At 37.8% G+C, this 14,900-nt stretch overlaps 1 long non-coding RNA gene across 1 annotated transcript in view; it reads right to left on the bottom strand.

Moving 5' to 3' along the window:
- Positions 1–14,900, bottom strand: part of LOC125331995 — a 379,455-nt gene that overhangs the window by 243,485 nt on the left and 121,070 nt on the right. The window contains exon 4 of the long non-coding RNA XR_007206321.1: positions 8,391–8,435. This is a non-coding gene — a long non-coding RNA (uncharacterized LOC125331995). The remainder of the gene's footprint in view (positions 1–8,390; positions 8,436–14,900) is intronic.

Raw genomic sequence — 14,900 nt, 5'->3', positions numbered from 1 at the left:
GATCGTTTGTGTCTGTTTCTCAGGAAGCCTGTTAGACATGCACCTCTCATACACATCTTTACATTCCCATTTCCTTGTGTTCATGCCAATATTGCTGCCACTTCTGTCTGTACATCTTCCTGGACAAATCGCACAGGTTTTCCACATGTATTCCAAACTGAGCCTTAGCCATAAATAAAGTAGCTCTTTTTCATTTGTATTTATATTCCTAATTCTCTTTGTGTAAGCAATTATGGTAAATGCATGCCCATTAAGTACACATTGAAAAAAACATAAATAACTGAATGTACCTGCTTGATAACCCATTACTTGTTTATATTTTTATTATTCCAAAGAACACTAAGTAATATATACATGAAAAAAATTACATATGTAGTAATAATAAGCTCAGAAGGATTGGTTCCACCTCACCTAAGGTATGGAAAATAATTCATTTATTAGAAACAGATTGAATACTGCAAATAAAAAGACTGGCACCAACTAGTGATGCCTGTGGTGAGGAACTCATTCCTGCAAAGAGTCGATACCTCGTTAGTCTGAGGTAAGACAAACACTTGGCTAACTACAGATCTGAAGAAAGTACATAAATTCAAGGGTTTTTCTAGCTTTAAGCATAAAAAGAAAAGTAGGTTTCAACTGCAATATTTTCTAGGTCATCAAGAAACAGACGTTTTTCATTTAACAATTCCATAAGTAAATAAACAAGCTTCTGGTGATAAACATTCAGGAAAAATGACTGAAAACAGTGTCTCCTCAGCTGTCCTGAAGGTAAGGGAACAATCTGAACTTGCCCACACTTGCTATCTCCAAGTTTAAAATCTGCCAGCTAACAACTGGCAAAGAACATTGATAAAAACCAAACCAAACTGACTTCTTAGCTACTTTGATTTTTTTCCCCCTCTTTTAATGTTGTTGACAAGATTAGTAGATGATGCAAAAAAATCTGTCTCTTCAAACCCCTTGTTGATCTATTTTGTCTTTATTATTTTGCTCTAACAAGCATGCCCCAGCTTCTGGAATTCATCAGCCTAAAACACCATTTAGTATCTTCTATTTTCAGACCAGGACTTATTAACCTAAACCATTCAGTGAATAATGCCTATGCCTGTACAGTGTGTGATTAAATACAACTATATTCAGTGCTTTCATGTATGAATTCTTCTTGGGAGAAAAATTGCTATGCTGCTGGACAGCATATTTGAATATTCTTCCCTATCACAATTATTTATTATTTCTATTAGCTAATGTTGTTTTACTCCTAATTATGGGTAATTAGATGATGAGTTGTCAGCACAATCCACTGTTAGAAGCTTCTACATTTAATTAACTCAAGATGGTTTTGAACATTTAAATGTCAAAACAACATTAAGAAAACAGAACATTAATATGTTGTTCATTGAACTATACATTATAGAATGTGACTTAAAGAACCAAAGGTTTTGGTGTGATGACAGGTCTCAAATTCTGCCTGTAGAGAGTTCAAATTTGCTGTCCATTTTGACAGCTTTACTACAATGGCTTTGGGCTTAGCAGGTCACCTGTTACAGAACTTCAGTGCTGATCTGAGAATACCAACTACTGCAGGACTTGGTGGATAATGGAAAAACACCCTTTCCAAAACCAGCATTTAGGAAAGCTGCAACGTCAACCTCCATCCATTTTAATGGGTTCAGCATGGGGACGACTCCTCTCAACACAAAATGGAAAGGAAAGGTAAAATCAGGCCCATCATCAACTGAAGAAGGGCTCTAGACAGAGGAAGGTGTAAGATGGCAAGGCCTTCACATCCATGTTTGTTCTGGACTATGTGATAAGACACAAGAGATGTACCCCTTTCTGTTGTTTTTTACCCCAATCTGCAAAAGGATGATCAGAGAAAATCAGAAGACTGATGGGAAGTTTCAGAGAAAGAAAGAATCTGCCCCATCCATAGATTTGTATTTAATGTCACTATTGCTGAAAAAGAACCTCTGAAAGCCTGACAAATTGTTATAACAGCTGAAACTCTTTGATATTTATGATGAAGTTCATTGTTCTGTTTGAACATATCTTTCCAAAATAATCATTAAGCCACCAACTGACCATCCTAGCATTAAAGTTTCCTCTTTAACTTATGAAATCATAACATAATCTTACAAAGCTTAGCAGCTACTGAACATGTTAGTGGAGTTTTCTATTCCTGGAAACAGTCTCGGTCTCCCTCCTCAAGGATGTACAATTGCAGTGGAAGAAGTGGGGAAGGATGCCAGACCAGCCAGCAAGGACAACAGTCACTGACGTTGTATTGTTCATGAAGAACAGATATAATCAGGGATCTGGCTTTGGGGGCCCTTATGAGCTCTCTTGGAGATGAACAGAGAAAGGGTGGGAGAAGAGATCATGACCCATCATGGTTTTGAAAACATATCTGGGAACAGCTTCCTTTCCTGTGACTACACCAGGCTTGCAAGGTACTGAGCCCAGGCTGGCAAATTCTAAGAGTTAATCCTTATTCCCACAGTGACCACATGTAAGGGTTTTCATATCAGAAAACCTGCCAGAGGGCAACTGAGATGTTTGACATAATATCTGATGAAGAGTCATGTTTTTCTCCTATCATCAGGACTTCTGGAAGGAGGCTTGGAAAGGCTTGAGAGCTTCATGCCTTGCTCAAAGCCAGCTAGATCACTGGAAGAAGATTCTTGCCCTGCGAGTTTCAGGGCTACTCATTAAAGAATAGAGTCTTAAAAGCTGCCTTTTTCTAGCCTAAAAACTATAACTGTAAATTTTTCTGCTAAAGATTCAGAGCTGATGGAATCCATCCTGCTCTAGCGAAATTTCAAACAGTTCTCCAGGGTCAGAACTTCTGGCTTTGGGAAAGGGCTTTGTGGCAGAATCTAATCTATGGTCATCTTTCAGTCAATACATGCATTTGCTTAAATTTCTTACAAAATCCCTATGGCCATCCAGACTCAGCTTTACAATGCTGAACAAAGCAGCAAAACAAAAAAACAAGTCACCAGGTATATTTCCAGCACTAAGTCAAGTCATACATATTTCAATTCACATGGCATTTGCTCTTTCACATCTCTGAAAGTTACCCTGCTTTTCACTCTGACAAGCTGTCATTGTTTCTAGTAACACATTTTTGTTTCAATGTTGGGAGACTTTTCATTACTTTCTGTATCAGAAGAACTGTTTTCCACAGTACATATCCCAAAGGCCCAAGTGAAAGAATGCTGCCTGCTTGCTTTAGTACCAAAGCCAGAACTTCAGAGTCAGCACAAATGACAATAAAAAGAAATTACTGAGAATTTGGGGGTGTCTCATACCAAGTAGACAGAATAACTTTAAGGCCTATGAAATAAACACAATTTCCTTCTGTTGTACAGTAGGCATTATTCATTACCAGTATGGTTTTGTTGTGGCTGTGCTGTGTTTTGGTACTGAACATCAACAACATGACAGAAATGTTTCAGCCTTTCTATTCTCTTTCTACAATGCGAATGTAACGGTAAAGGCAAATGACAGGTACTGCCACACTTGCTGGTATTCCATCAGTCAGGCACAGTTTGAACAGCATGGGGCCCAGCTGAAGCTGCGTAAGCCAGCACCTATTAGCTGCTTCCTTTGATTCTCCTGCTACTGCTCAGATACAGGGCAGGATGTTGCAAAGGATAAGCAGCACTAAAAACAGACAAAAAAATTATTATCCCAAAGGTCAATAAGGTACTCTGAAGACCTCTTCTGTTTCACTTTCTGGTTTTTAGAGTAAACCGTCCTGTCAAGATCTCAATGGTTTCTGTGAGCCTGAAAGATAATTCAAGACCTATATATAGTTTGAGAAAGTTTTTAAAAATGCAGCATTTTGAAACCTCTCGTACAAGACTGAAAGGTAAAAAAAGCAAAGTAATCATGATGAATGCCTTTTCCTGCTCTTGTTCTTTTTTCTCCATTCCTAAATTCCTTTCTATTACCAACCATAAGACACAATTTTCAAAATAATTTTACAGAGTTACTGCTAGGCTGTGGCAGGACTGGGGATGCTACTTCCTCAAACTAACAATTCTTTACATATTATTTTCAGTCCTTGAGAGTGTCCAGAATGAGCTGGGGCAGTGACATCAGTTTATGGCTACTATGTTCATGACTGTGCATTTCTTTTCCTCATGATAGTTACATTGCAGATTCTTACATGCAAAATCACTATTTTTCAAATGAGTGAACTCAGAAAGTTAAAATGCATGTCCTACAGGCTAGGAGTGAATCTGTACACATATATATGAACACAAATAGAGGAAGTCTTGGGCAACTCAGTGGAGTTTCTGGCTGTATGCTCTTTGAAGTTTTACGCTGTATAGCTGGACATGCCAAAAGCTCAACCTTTGGTAAGGCTGAAATAAATTAAAAATAAATGCAGAAATTCTCAGAGGTTGATATGCGACTTGGAGAGCCTTAAATGGCCAATGAATTTCAGCCTTCAGAGTCACTATGCCTCAGTTGCATGGTTATGAGCTTTTATTAGTTGATTGCTCCCTTCCAACCTGCCCGTTTTTTAAATCATCACAGGCCCTTCTCCACTCATACTGAAGCCAAAAGCTGTGTTCCAACTGCTGCTCCTGGCACATGGGGCAGGACTGCAACCCACAATGCACAGAGCAGGCAGGGGAAAGGTCTGTGAAGAAAGGAGTCCTGCTGCTTCTACTGAAAAGCCCACATCTAAAATAGTCTTTTTTTCCGTCGGGGATGTCCTGGATGCTAATGTATTTCCTAAGTGAGTTTTCTGGAAACTGTGCTTTGACGGAGTTAGGGTAAGGCAGAAAACCCCCTTCAATTTTGAGGCATGTTTGGACAGCTTTGACTGTGTTTCTCTAACCAATTCATTTGACTGAAACAATCCTTCAGGCAGGCACCAATTTCTCTTCCATAAGAGAGACATGGAGTCCTGATCTTGACTAAAATATTTTCAATCTTTCAGAATATAACCACATGCATAATAACAACTGGGATATGTTTTAGCATTTCCCTCAGCGAAGTATATATATAAAGTGGAATCAAAGTACTGGATATTTCTGCTCTGCAATACTTATGTAAATCGTTACTATTTTGGACACAGTTTTCTGTTAGCACCAACATTTGTGGCTTGCAAAAGGCATTATTCTACGCTTATGCTTGGCATTCCTACTGGAATTATAATTCTGAGAAATCATCACAGCCATCTAAAGGAGCCTGCGTATGAAGTTTCTGCTCCCTTAAACACTGCTTAAGCCAGAATGACTAATGGTCTTTTTCAAGGATGACTAGATTTATATATCTTCCCCATGGACTCAATGCTCCCATGCAGCCAAGGAGCCTTTTATTAAAATGCTAGCAATATAATTACGTTTTATTCTCAAACCTGCAGACCAAATATTTCTACAGAGTAGAATACTTCCCAGCAGATCAAACTGCAAAAACAGCAAACCAGGAATGACTGAGGATCACACAGATCTCACAGAAAACTGGCACTGCATTTCCAAAAATAAATTCCAGTTCCAACCCTTTCATTCCCACAATCAAATACAGGTGCAGCTGTACAACAGTAATCAATGGCAGATAGAGACAGATGTGCAACTATCCAATTTGCAAACAAAGAACGCACATGTCAGTAGCATGGACGACCATATCTTCACTTCAAAGAGTTCAGGACTGGATTTTGGCAGGCAAAAACATACATGTGTTTGGGAGGCTCAACAGTGCAAGAAACAATCGTATGCTCACTAATCAAAATCCAGCGGAGGCCTTCTTTGACAATTTGGCCCTAAATATTAAGCAGTGCCTGGGGGCTGATTAAAATTGACCTCTCCGGGGCATAGATCATGCAACACTAAGAAAACAAGCTGAAGAAACAGAAGCAAAGACTGCTGTTCTCTGCATCTTTATTGGTATGAAAACTCTTAAGACGCCAAACAAGGGGGGTGTTCAGGGGGAGACATTAATATCTGAGGAGGCAGATCAAAAGCAGTTAACGTTCCTGGCACTGCATTGTGGCATGTGTATCTTTATACTTTTAAACTTACAGTAAAAAAAAAAAAAAAAAATAGAAAGAAAAAAAAGAAAAAAGGAAAAAGGAAAAAGGAAAAAGAAACATTTCTTTGTTAAATCAAATATTGCCACATGTTACTCATTGTAAGTTTGCTGTCCTAAGATCCAACTTAATTTAGACTGCATTGAACATTTCTGATCCGAACATTTAATGTGGCAATGTTTTGCTCTGCCAGGAATATTATCTGAATGCTAAACATGAACTCAATTTATTCATCAGAATATGGCAACCATGATGCCAAAGGTCACTTTGTTTATATTGTCCTCCAACTCCATAACTTACAGCCTGTTTCTTTCATCTTCAACCCTCAGAACACTCAACATTATTGGATGTTACAGTGTGGGTAAGAGAACTGGATTCTGGTTTGGTTTTTTTTTTAAGCATTTTTATTTGGAACTGGAGGGAAGGAAACAGCCTTGTTCAGCAGCAAGGAAAAGCACAGAAACATGCAATAACACATCTGCTCCATTATGAACCGGTAACTGATATACACGATAAGGTTGCCCTAGTATGGAGGATGCATAAGAAGCTGTGTGCATTACATCTTAATGCTCACAATGCAATTATAGCTTTTTGATTCTGTAAGCAGTTGCTGATCTCAGCCACATCAGAATAAAACCATAACCACCACATACACATTTTTCACACAAAACATGGCCACAAAGTCTTTGCAGAACCCATGAACCAAATTCTGATATTAATTACACTGGCAGAACTTTGCAGTAGTACCACATTCATATGCAGCTCTGCTGTTCAAAACTGTACCTACAGCAGCAAGATTAGATTAGAAACTGATACTTATTCTTCAGAAAGCATCATACATTGCTCATATTACTAGTCAAAATGATTCCAACACTGAAAATGCTTGTCCCTCCTCCCCTCAACATCTAAAAGCAGCTTGAACCAAAAAGAATGAACCTTACAAATGCATAAGCAAGTAGATGAAAGAAATGCAAACAGAAACATCCATTTTAAAATAACCCAAAACACTGTCTTTCTGAAGTAGCAGAAACATATTTCCATTCTTTATTATTTGTCACTCCTTCTAAAGAAATATTAGCGTTCACCTGCTAATATTTATCAGCAAGCTAGTTATTACCTGCTTGCTGATAACTCAGTATTAGTTTATCACTTAATGAATTCAGATGTGAAATTTTCTTTTACTTTATTAAAGAGTTATTTCCCTGCTATTATATTGAATTGCTAGTACTTTCACACAGTCGCATATCAGATATCAGAAAAGAAATATCCATCTGCTAATGCAATATCAATAAAATCTGAAGAAACAAAACTGATTATTGGTACCCAGGCTTTTCAAATCCAGCCCATAGAATCATTCGATATGGTATTGATAATTCCCATCAAAACACTCCTCTGTGCACTATAAATGCGAGACTGAAGAAAAAGAAATGTTTCAAACTTTATCAGAAGGGGCACCTTTACAGAAAACCGTGAGTGAAGCACCCTAATACCCAAGGGAGCGCCCAGAAATGCTGCACTGAGAGAAGGCTAAACAGGTAACCTGATGCAGACATTCACATGTTCAAGAGGACTAAATCCAGTTCCAGGTACACTTTTGGTGACCCAAAAGTCTCAGCCCCCGATCTGAGTGTCAGGTTGATCCAGAAAGGCATTCTCATGACAGTGGAATTCCCTAAAACTTGCAGCTCTAAAACTTGGTGTTATTTGGGATGGATGGCAAGCTGGCCAAAAGGATCAGGCATTGGAATAACTCTGCTTTCATAATCTTAGCTGTGATTTTGGTGACAGCAGACACAAACCTTAATCCCCCTCAAAGAGTACTCCACTGATGACAATTTAGAACATCAAGGCTGTATTTTAAGTGCCTGTGTTAATAGATCCCATAGTTATAGTTCTCCTCAATCATATTTTATGCAAGTAGTTAGTGACCTCAGCAGTTCGTTCTATTCATTCAAAGGCCTCAATTTTTAAAATTTTACAGATACAGCACCTTAAGTCTAATAATTACAAAGATTTTTTTTCAATGACAGACAGACATATACACAAGTGTGTTAACTGACAGAGTACCTTACCTCCATAATGCATTCTTATGTTTTATATACAGGTAAGCTTCAAGAGTGCATTTCTTAATCCAATGAAATATTTATCAGATCTGAGATCTAAAGTGTACATATTCAATTTTTTATGCACACCTTTACATGATTCATGAAATTCACCCATAATGTGAGTTCTTTTCATTAATTTTTTTTTTTTATGTATCATTGTTACCTTTTTTTTTTTACAACTAGACTTATATTGAACTGACAAATATCATTCAGGCATCTTTGAGCAAAGTAGCTCTTACCTTTTGATAGAAATCATGAAGCTCCAGCTCCTGTGGTAGGTTTCTCTGTAAATAAACAAACAAACAAACAAAGAACTAAATTCAGGATAATGCTAAATTTGCTGCGAAAGACAGTGTGTTACATTATGTGAGTTAGTTTCTTTATTAAAGTTTATGAATATGTTCAGAGATGGCCACTGCTTCATGGAATAACACTGATTAAAAAGAATACTCTGAATGCATATAGAAATGCACCATCACACTTAACCTGAAATGGATTTTGGACTGAAGACTGTTTGAAGATTGTCAGATTTGCTCTCTCATACATCTTGAAGGGCCTCTGGATTTCCAATCAAAATCGAACTCCTGTAAACCAAAATTTAGTCTTGCATTACAGGTACAAGGGGGTATAACTTTCTGGTGAGAAATAGCTTGACTGTCGATATATGTATGTTGGAGTTTGTGAGATTGCTTTGCAACCCTTTTACCGAGCACAGCATGGAGGGTGGGCACTTGGGCACGGGCTGGGAGCTCTGCTACTGCTGGTCCAAAGTTTGAGCGGTTTGCTTTGGGTGACCTTTGCCTCCACATCCCTCTGTGCTCCTCAGGGCCTCCCCAAGCAACACTCAGTGAGGGTGCTGTGAAGTACCCCCCATCACTCAACAAATACTCCTTTGGCTGCTTCAGGAAAGAGCTACCCATCACTTTGTAAAACTGGGCTTGATTAGAAAGTCACACAGGAACACATTTTATTCCTCTAGAAACCAGATGAATGTCACAACACATTGATACCCTGCAAGCCAGATACAAAGCCATGTGACAGTGTTTGGCCAGCATTCTCCAGAGTGCAGAATATTTATTTATAGAAACTACCTAGTAGACAGCTGGCATCCCACCTTAGCCCTTCTGTATTGCCTTTTTTCTTTTTTTGGATACACAAGTTTGGGTTCTACACACTAACACATCTTTGAGGTAGTCTCAACTCATACTGACTCCATAGGAGACATGGGCTTGACACTTTGTATAACCTCCCCTCAAAAATGGGAATAAGAAAGAAAAATTTACGATGTCATTTTCCAAACTCAGCTAAACCACACAGAACTCCTGATATTACATTACAGAGTCACAAAATCATAGGGAAAATATTTTAGCTTTCTAAATAATTTGAGGTACAAAATTGCACTACTTAATGCTAACTGCACATTGTATTTATTTTTCTTAAGAGAAGGAATACTTTTAAGTACTAACCCCAGCTACTGACCCTTTACATGAACTAATTCCTCAAGTAACATTGGAATCACTTTTTCTTTCCCTTAATTTCAGTGGGAGGAAAAGAAAATCCAAACACCGTCCCTCTTTCCTTCATCATTAAGATCAACATTTGCTCAAACACAAGTTATAGGCAGAAGACAGAATATTTCTACTGTGAAAATGGGGGTAGTAAATATTTCTCAGGCTGGAAATTAATTGATGTTCAAAACCAGAAAAAGGATTCTGGCTTTTAATACTAACTCCTATATAAAAAAATATTGTACACATGTATATAATATAAAATGTGTACAGGTTTATAAGTTTTATATAAATGTTCCATTATACACAGTAGTTAACTGGCTGAGATCTGGATTTTATTTTTCCTTGAAAAAGTTGTTGTCACAAATACTACAAAATATTATTGTGATAATTCAAGTGACAGGGCTATCTGTGTAGTAAACAATTTCAGCTCTGTTTATGATTCAGAACATACAGAGTATTTTTGCAATTAAAATGAAACAAAAAAAGAGACTTGTTTAATAGCTGAAACCACTGTAAAAACTAAGGTCAACTACTTGAAAGAACAGAAAGTGACTGCAAGATTAGTTTCCCTTGAAGTTTTCCTCTACAGCCTTGTAATCTGGCATGCCAAACAGTACATCCACTTCTGAGAAACTGCTCCAAAACACTGGACTTTTCAGCTTTGGAACATCACTAAACCTTCATAAAACACAGTCCCATACTACTTTTACTTATATTGTTAAGTTAATCATTGCCTCTAGAGATGTTTAAAAAAAAATTAAAATAACCTAATAGTTCAGTGGTTTAATTTCTCCACTTGGTCAGGATTTCCCAAACTTGCACAAAAGCTTCTTGTTATCTGTAGCAAATGACCATAAGCTTACTGGTTTTCAACAGTCAAAGGAATGCTCTCCCTCTCAGGAACATGAAATAATATTTGGGCAGAAAGGTTGTCCTGAACTTCTATTCAGAGACTAGAAAACTACGTTAGTCTAGAAAAAAGCATTCCTCCAGCTGAGCATGCATGCCTGTGGCTGGACTAAACTCTTTCCCCAATTAAATAATATCAGTGATGATAGCTCAATCTCCAGGAAACTCTGTCATTATGCCATCAGAGAAAACCGATGTTGATTCCCCCCTGTAGATCTCATTAGTGAGGCCAAAGGTGAGAAGAGAACCTCACTTACTCTTTCAAAAGGAGAGGATCACCACAGAGGTGTCCTTTGTGTGAAAGTACAGCCTGGTGTGTAAGTCATGTTTTAGATTCATTTGAAATAATGAACAAATCCAACAAGAGATGCTGCCACTCTCCTGCTAGTTCAAAGCAAAAAAAGCACTTAAACAATTCATAGTTTATAACAAGGCAGATCACAAAGAATAAAAGAAAATAAATGTTACATAAATCATGTAATCTCTTTCCCAATGCAGTTCATTAACAGCTTCAAAAATAAATCAAAATAACATTGCCAAAAAAAGAAAGAAAAGAAGAAAGCTGAGATAATTAGATCTGTACAGTGAACTTATTGTGCTAGCATTCCAAGACATCTTGAAAAGCACACCAACATATTTCTGGCTAAAGGAAATTACTAGAAAGAATCCTTTCCATTGAAAAATGGCTTTGTGTAAAAGTAGTCCATCCAGAGCAGCTCCAAACACTGCTCCATGCTGCATTTTGTCTTTCCCAATTCTGAGACCAAATGTTCAAGCTAAGTATCCCGAGCAACAAATCAGAAGAGCTGAGCATCTGAAGTGACCAGGGCACAGAACCTGTGGGCAGGCCACATTCCTTTCACAGCAGCCCAGGAAGGCAGAGAGCACAGATTTACTGCTTTCACTTATCCTAGAGAAGGGAACTGTGCAGCAAGTGAAACCTGCTGGACTCAACACTTACAGCCCTGGAGATTACGGATCTGCTTTGGGGCTTTTGTACTTTAAAGTCATAGCAGATTCTTACAAGTTCAGTAGAGCTGTGAGGAAGAGAAGCTTAGATATGCCCCAATGAGCAGCTACACACTTTAGCAAGTTGCTACATCCTGTGCACTATATAATATTCATACATCTTAGCATTTTTTAACTTCTCAGAAATTTCTACCAATGAAATTTTTACCAATTTTCCTGCGCCTGCCCAAACCTGCTTTGATATTTGGCTGCAAAAAGAACCTTTTTTCTTTTTCCTGAATAGGTACCAGCATAGTCTATGAAAACTATTACAATATAACTATTATATAAAACAAGACACAAAGCAGTATTAAAAATCTTCACAATATCAGCTCAACTTTGATATGCTGTTACATGTCATGGCACAGAATCTGGACTAACACATCAAGCCATGGGTTCAGGAACTTCTCTGGGACCACTTGAAAATCCCTCATACTTTTGTCTACCTTGTCGGTGAGGTGAGATGATACCACTGCAATTTCACAAGAGTGAAGAAATGGTGAAATATTACAAAAATGGGATGTCTGGGGAATATATAACATTCACAAGTGATATAAAATAGTAAGAAAATATAGTATGCAAAAAAATATGCAAAAACAAGCAACAGAACAATCAGACCCAGGCAAGCAGAAACAGATGGAAAATGCTATTCAGAGACTAGAAAAGGCATCAATAAGCTCTCCCTGGAGAGGGAGCCTATAAACATAATTACAAGACTTCCTTTGGGGAAAAACTAGCAGATAGGCAAACAATACCAAAATGAGTTAATCAACTCCAAAAAAAGCACTAAAAACACTTGAGCAAGTTAAAGATGCAAAGCCCTCCATTGAAACCTATTAATGGTTCTACAGAGTCTCCAAACCCACAACTCAAATACAGTCTCTGTAATAAGATATTTTATAGTTCAAGGTGGTTAAAAGGACCTACCTTTGTTATGTATAGTCTCAGAGCATGCAAGAAAATACTGTGCTGGAAATAAAGCACCAGTAGTGCCAAATGAAGCCAAGGCCCAGCAGGCACAGCAGAGCTGACTCTCATGTGTCCTGCTTTCCAGTACTCAGCCTCATGCTTTGTTGTAAAATTCTGAGTAACTTGAGTTGCTCTTTACTTTCACAAAATAATTAAAGTTTGTACTTTTCAGACATTGAGTGCTACAGAATAAAACTGATATGAAAGGAGGACAAAAAATACAAGAATCAATAATTTCTAAATACCAGACTAGCAAGAGTTGCCATTGAAGGATTGGGCAATGCCTTGCTCACAAGTACTCAGCTGGCTGCATCCCTCTCTGAAAAGATTCACTAACTGGGTATCACTGTGTAAGTAGTAATTATTACTCTCTTGGGTTTGAATCTAACCTAAGAGCAGAAAAAAAACCATGTGATCTAGACAACCAACCAGTTATAGGCAAGAACTACCCATTAAATGATATTTATAGCAATTCATTAATAATCCACCGGCTGAACTTTGTTCCTTAATTATATTAGAAATATAGAATCATGAATGGGACTGTAGAAATCAGAATGATGCATGAAGATGGAAAAATGCTAGATCCATCATATAAATCACATACAATACATAAATTGACTATCATGACTTACAACCCTATCTTTAGCAGTTAACTTGCTTTGCACTCGCTCTTATGAGAAACAATAGTCTTGCCACACTTTTGTACATTCTTTGTTTTACAGACTAAAGCTCAGACAGATGATATAATTTCCTTAAGCAAAACACAACAGTGGAGTCAGGGATGAACCCAGATGTCTTAATTTTCAAGGCAGGGATTATTCCAGACTTCATTCCTTCATTCAGTGTTGAAGATAGATGTTACAAAAATAATTTACACTGCTTTAGGTTTATTTTTTGGGTTTCAGTGGAATAATCTTTTTTTTAATTTGGTAAGTGAAATGAATACAATGCAATCCTTGAAATAAATCCTACCATTGAAATTATGCTTGGAAAAAGGAACCCTAGCCTGGTATTTGCACAGGCAAAGAACTCAAATTTCAAAACAGCAAATTTCAGCAAAATAAATTGGAAGAGTTCAACCAGTCAAATTTTCTGTTTGAAAGATCAGTTTTGAACCTCTGACTTTTGTCAAAGCATGCAGAAGGAACATGCTTTCAAGAATATTCTTGTCCATTTTGGGTGTACAAATACTTAAATGTCTTTTAACAAAAGTTTAGGCAACAAAGTTATTAAAGAAGCTGTGCATCCTCACCTCTAAAAATGCACAGTGTTGTTAAGAGAGATAGTTGGTGACTTTCTCCCAATTATTAACTTTTGGGAATAGGGGAATAAAGAGCAAGTCTCATTAGCTACTGACAAAAAACCCCAAACAAACAAAAAACAAAACCAAAAAAACCCCCCACATTTTACAATATTATGAATACTTTTAAATGTTTAATTTCTGCTCAGTGCATGGGTTATTGGTTACAAAAGCACAGGAACATGCACAGGATCACCCCAAAACAGTGCCCACTGTGACTACACCTGAGGAGGGAGGCAGGAGCAGCTGGGAGATGCAACTTTGTCCTCACCAGAAGCAGCTCTGCAGAAACAGCCAGGGACAGGCTCCCTGCCCTTCTGCTCCCCTGACTCTGAGCACAGCAAAGCACCCTTCCACCTCTCTGCTAATGCAAACTGAATTCCAGGTCTACAACATGAACTAATTCCCCATTTTAAAAGGCTTTTTGTGGTTAAAGGAGATGTATAACCAGGATGACAATCCACAAGACAGCATGAATTTATGAAGACAGAATTACCCGAGTCAGGGCAAGAAAACATCTTTTGGAATTGCCTCAGATTCTAATATTTTTCCTCAATAACTTTGCCCAGCAATAATAGAGAAAAAAACAACCACAGTGGTTTCTGGGTGGCTAGAGTGGTTATATCCCAGGCATAAAATACCAAACAAAACTATCTTTTAATACAAAACTTTCCTTAAAATGTAAAATTGATACCTTTTTCTGGTTTATGGATAATTTAGCTTGATTACTATAATTGTCACAAAAATGCTGAAATATAACTCTCTTCTTCTTTAAACAAAGATTGTCTTACAGGCTTGGGATCAGTCCATTGCCTCTTTTGCATTGGTGGAATAGTTCAGAGGGTAAACTTTTAAAGGGACACAGAAATTTGCCTGTCCTGAACCCCCAATCAGTGCAGAAGGAACATGACATTCCCCGTGACTACTTAGCACAGGCAAGGCAAAACAAGCAAGAAGCCAACAGCTCCCAAAGCGTGTCCCAGCTGAGGGAGGGAGGCACCCAGTGCTAGACCCTGGCTGCAGGTGCAAAGAAGCCTGGGAGACTTTCTGGA

The sequence above is a fragment of the Corvus hawaiiensis genome, chromosome 12 (assembly GCF_020740725.1).
Source record: "Corvus hawaiiensis isolate bCorHaw1 chromosome 12, bCorHaw1.pri.cur, whole genome shotgun sequence".
In the NCBI taxonomy this organism is placed as follows: Eukaryota; Metazoa; Chordata; class Aves; order Passeriformes; family Corvidae; genus Corvus; species Corvus hawaiiensis.
Note: the sequence above shows the minus strand (reverse complement) of the source record. Positions and strands in the feature narration are given on the sequence as shown.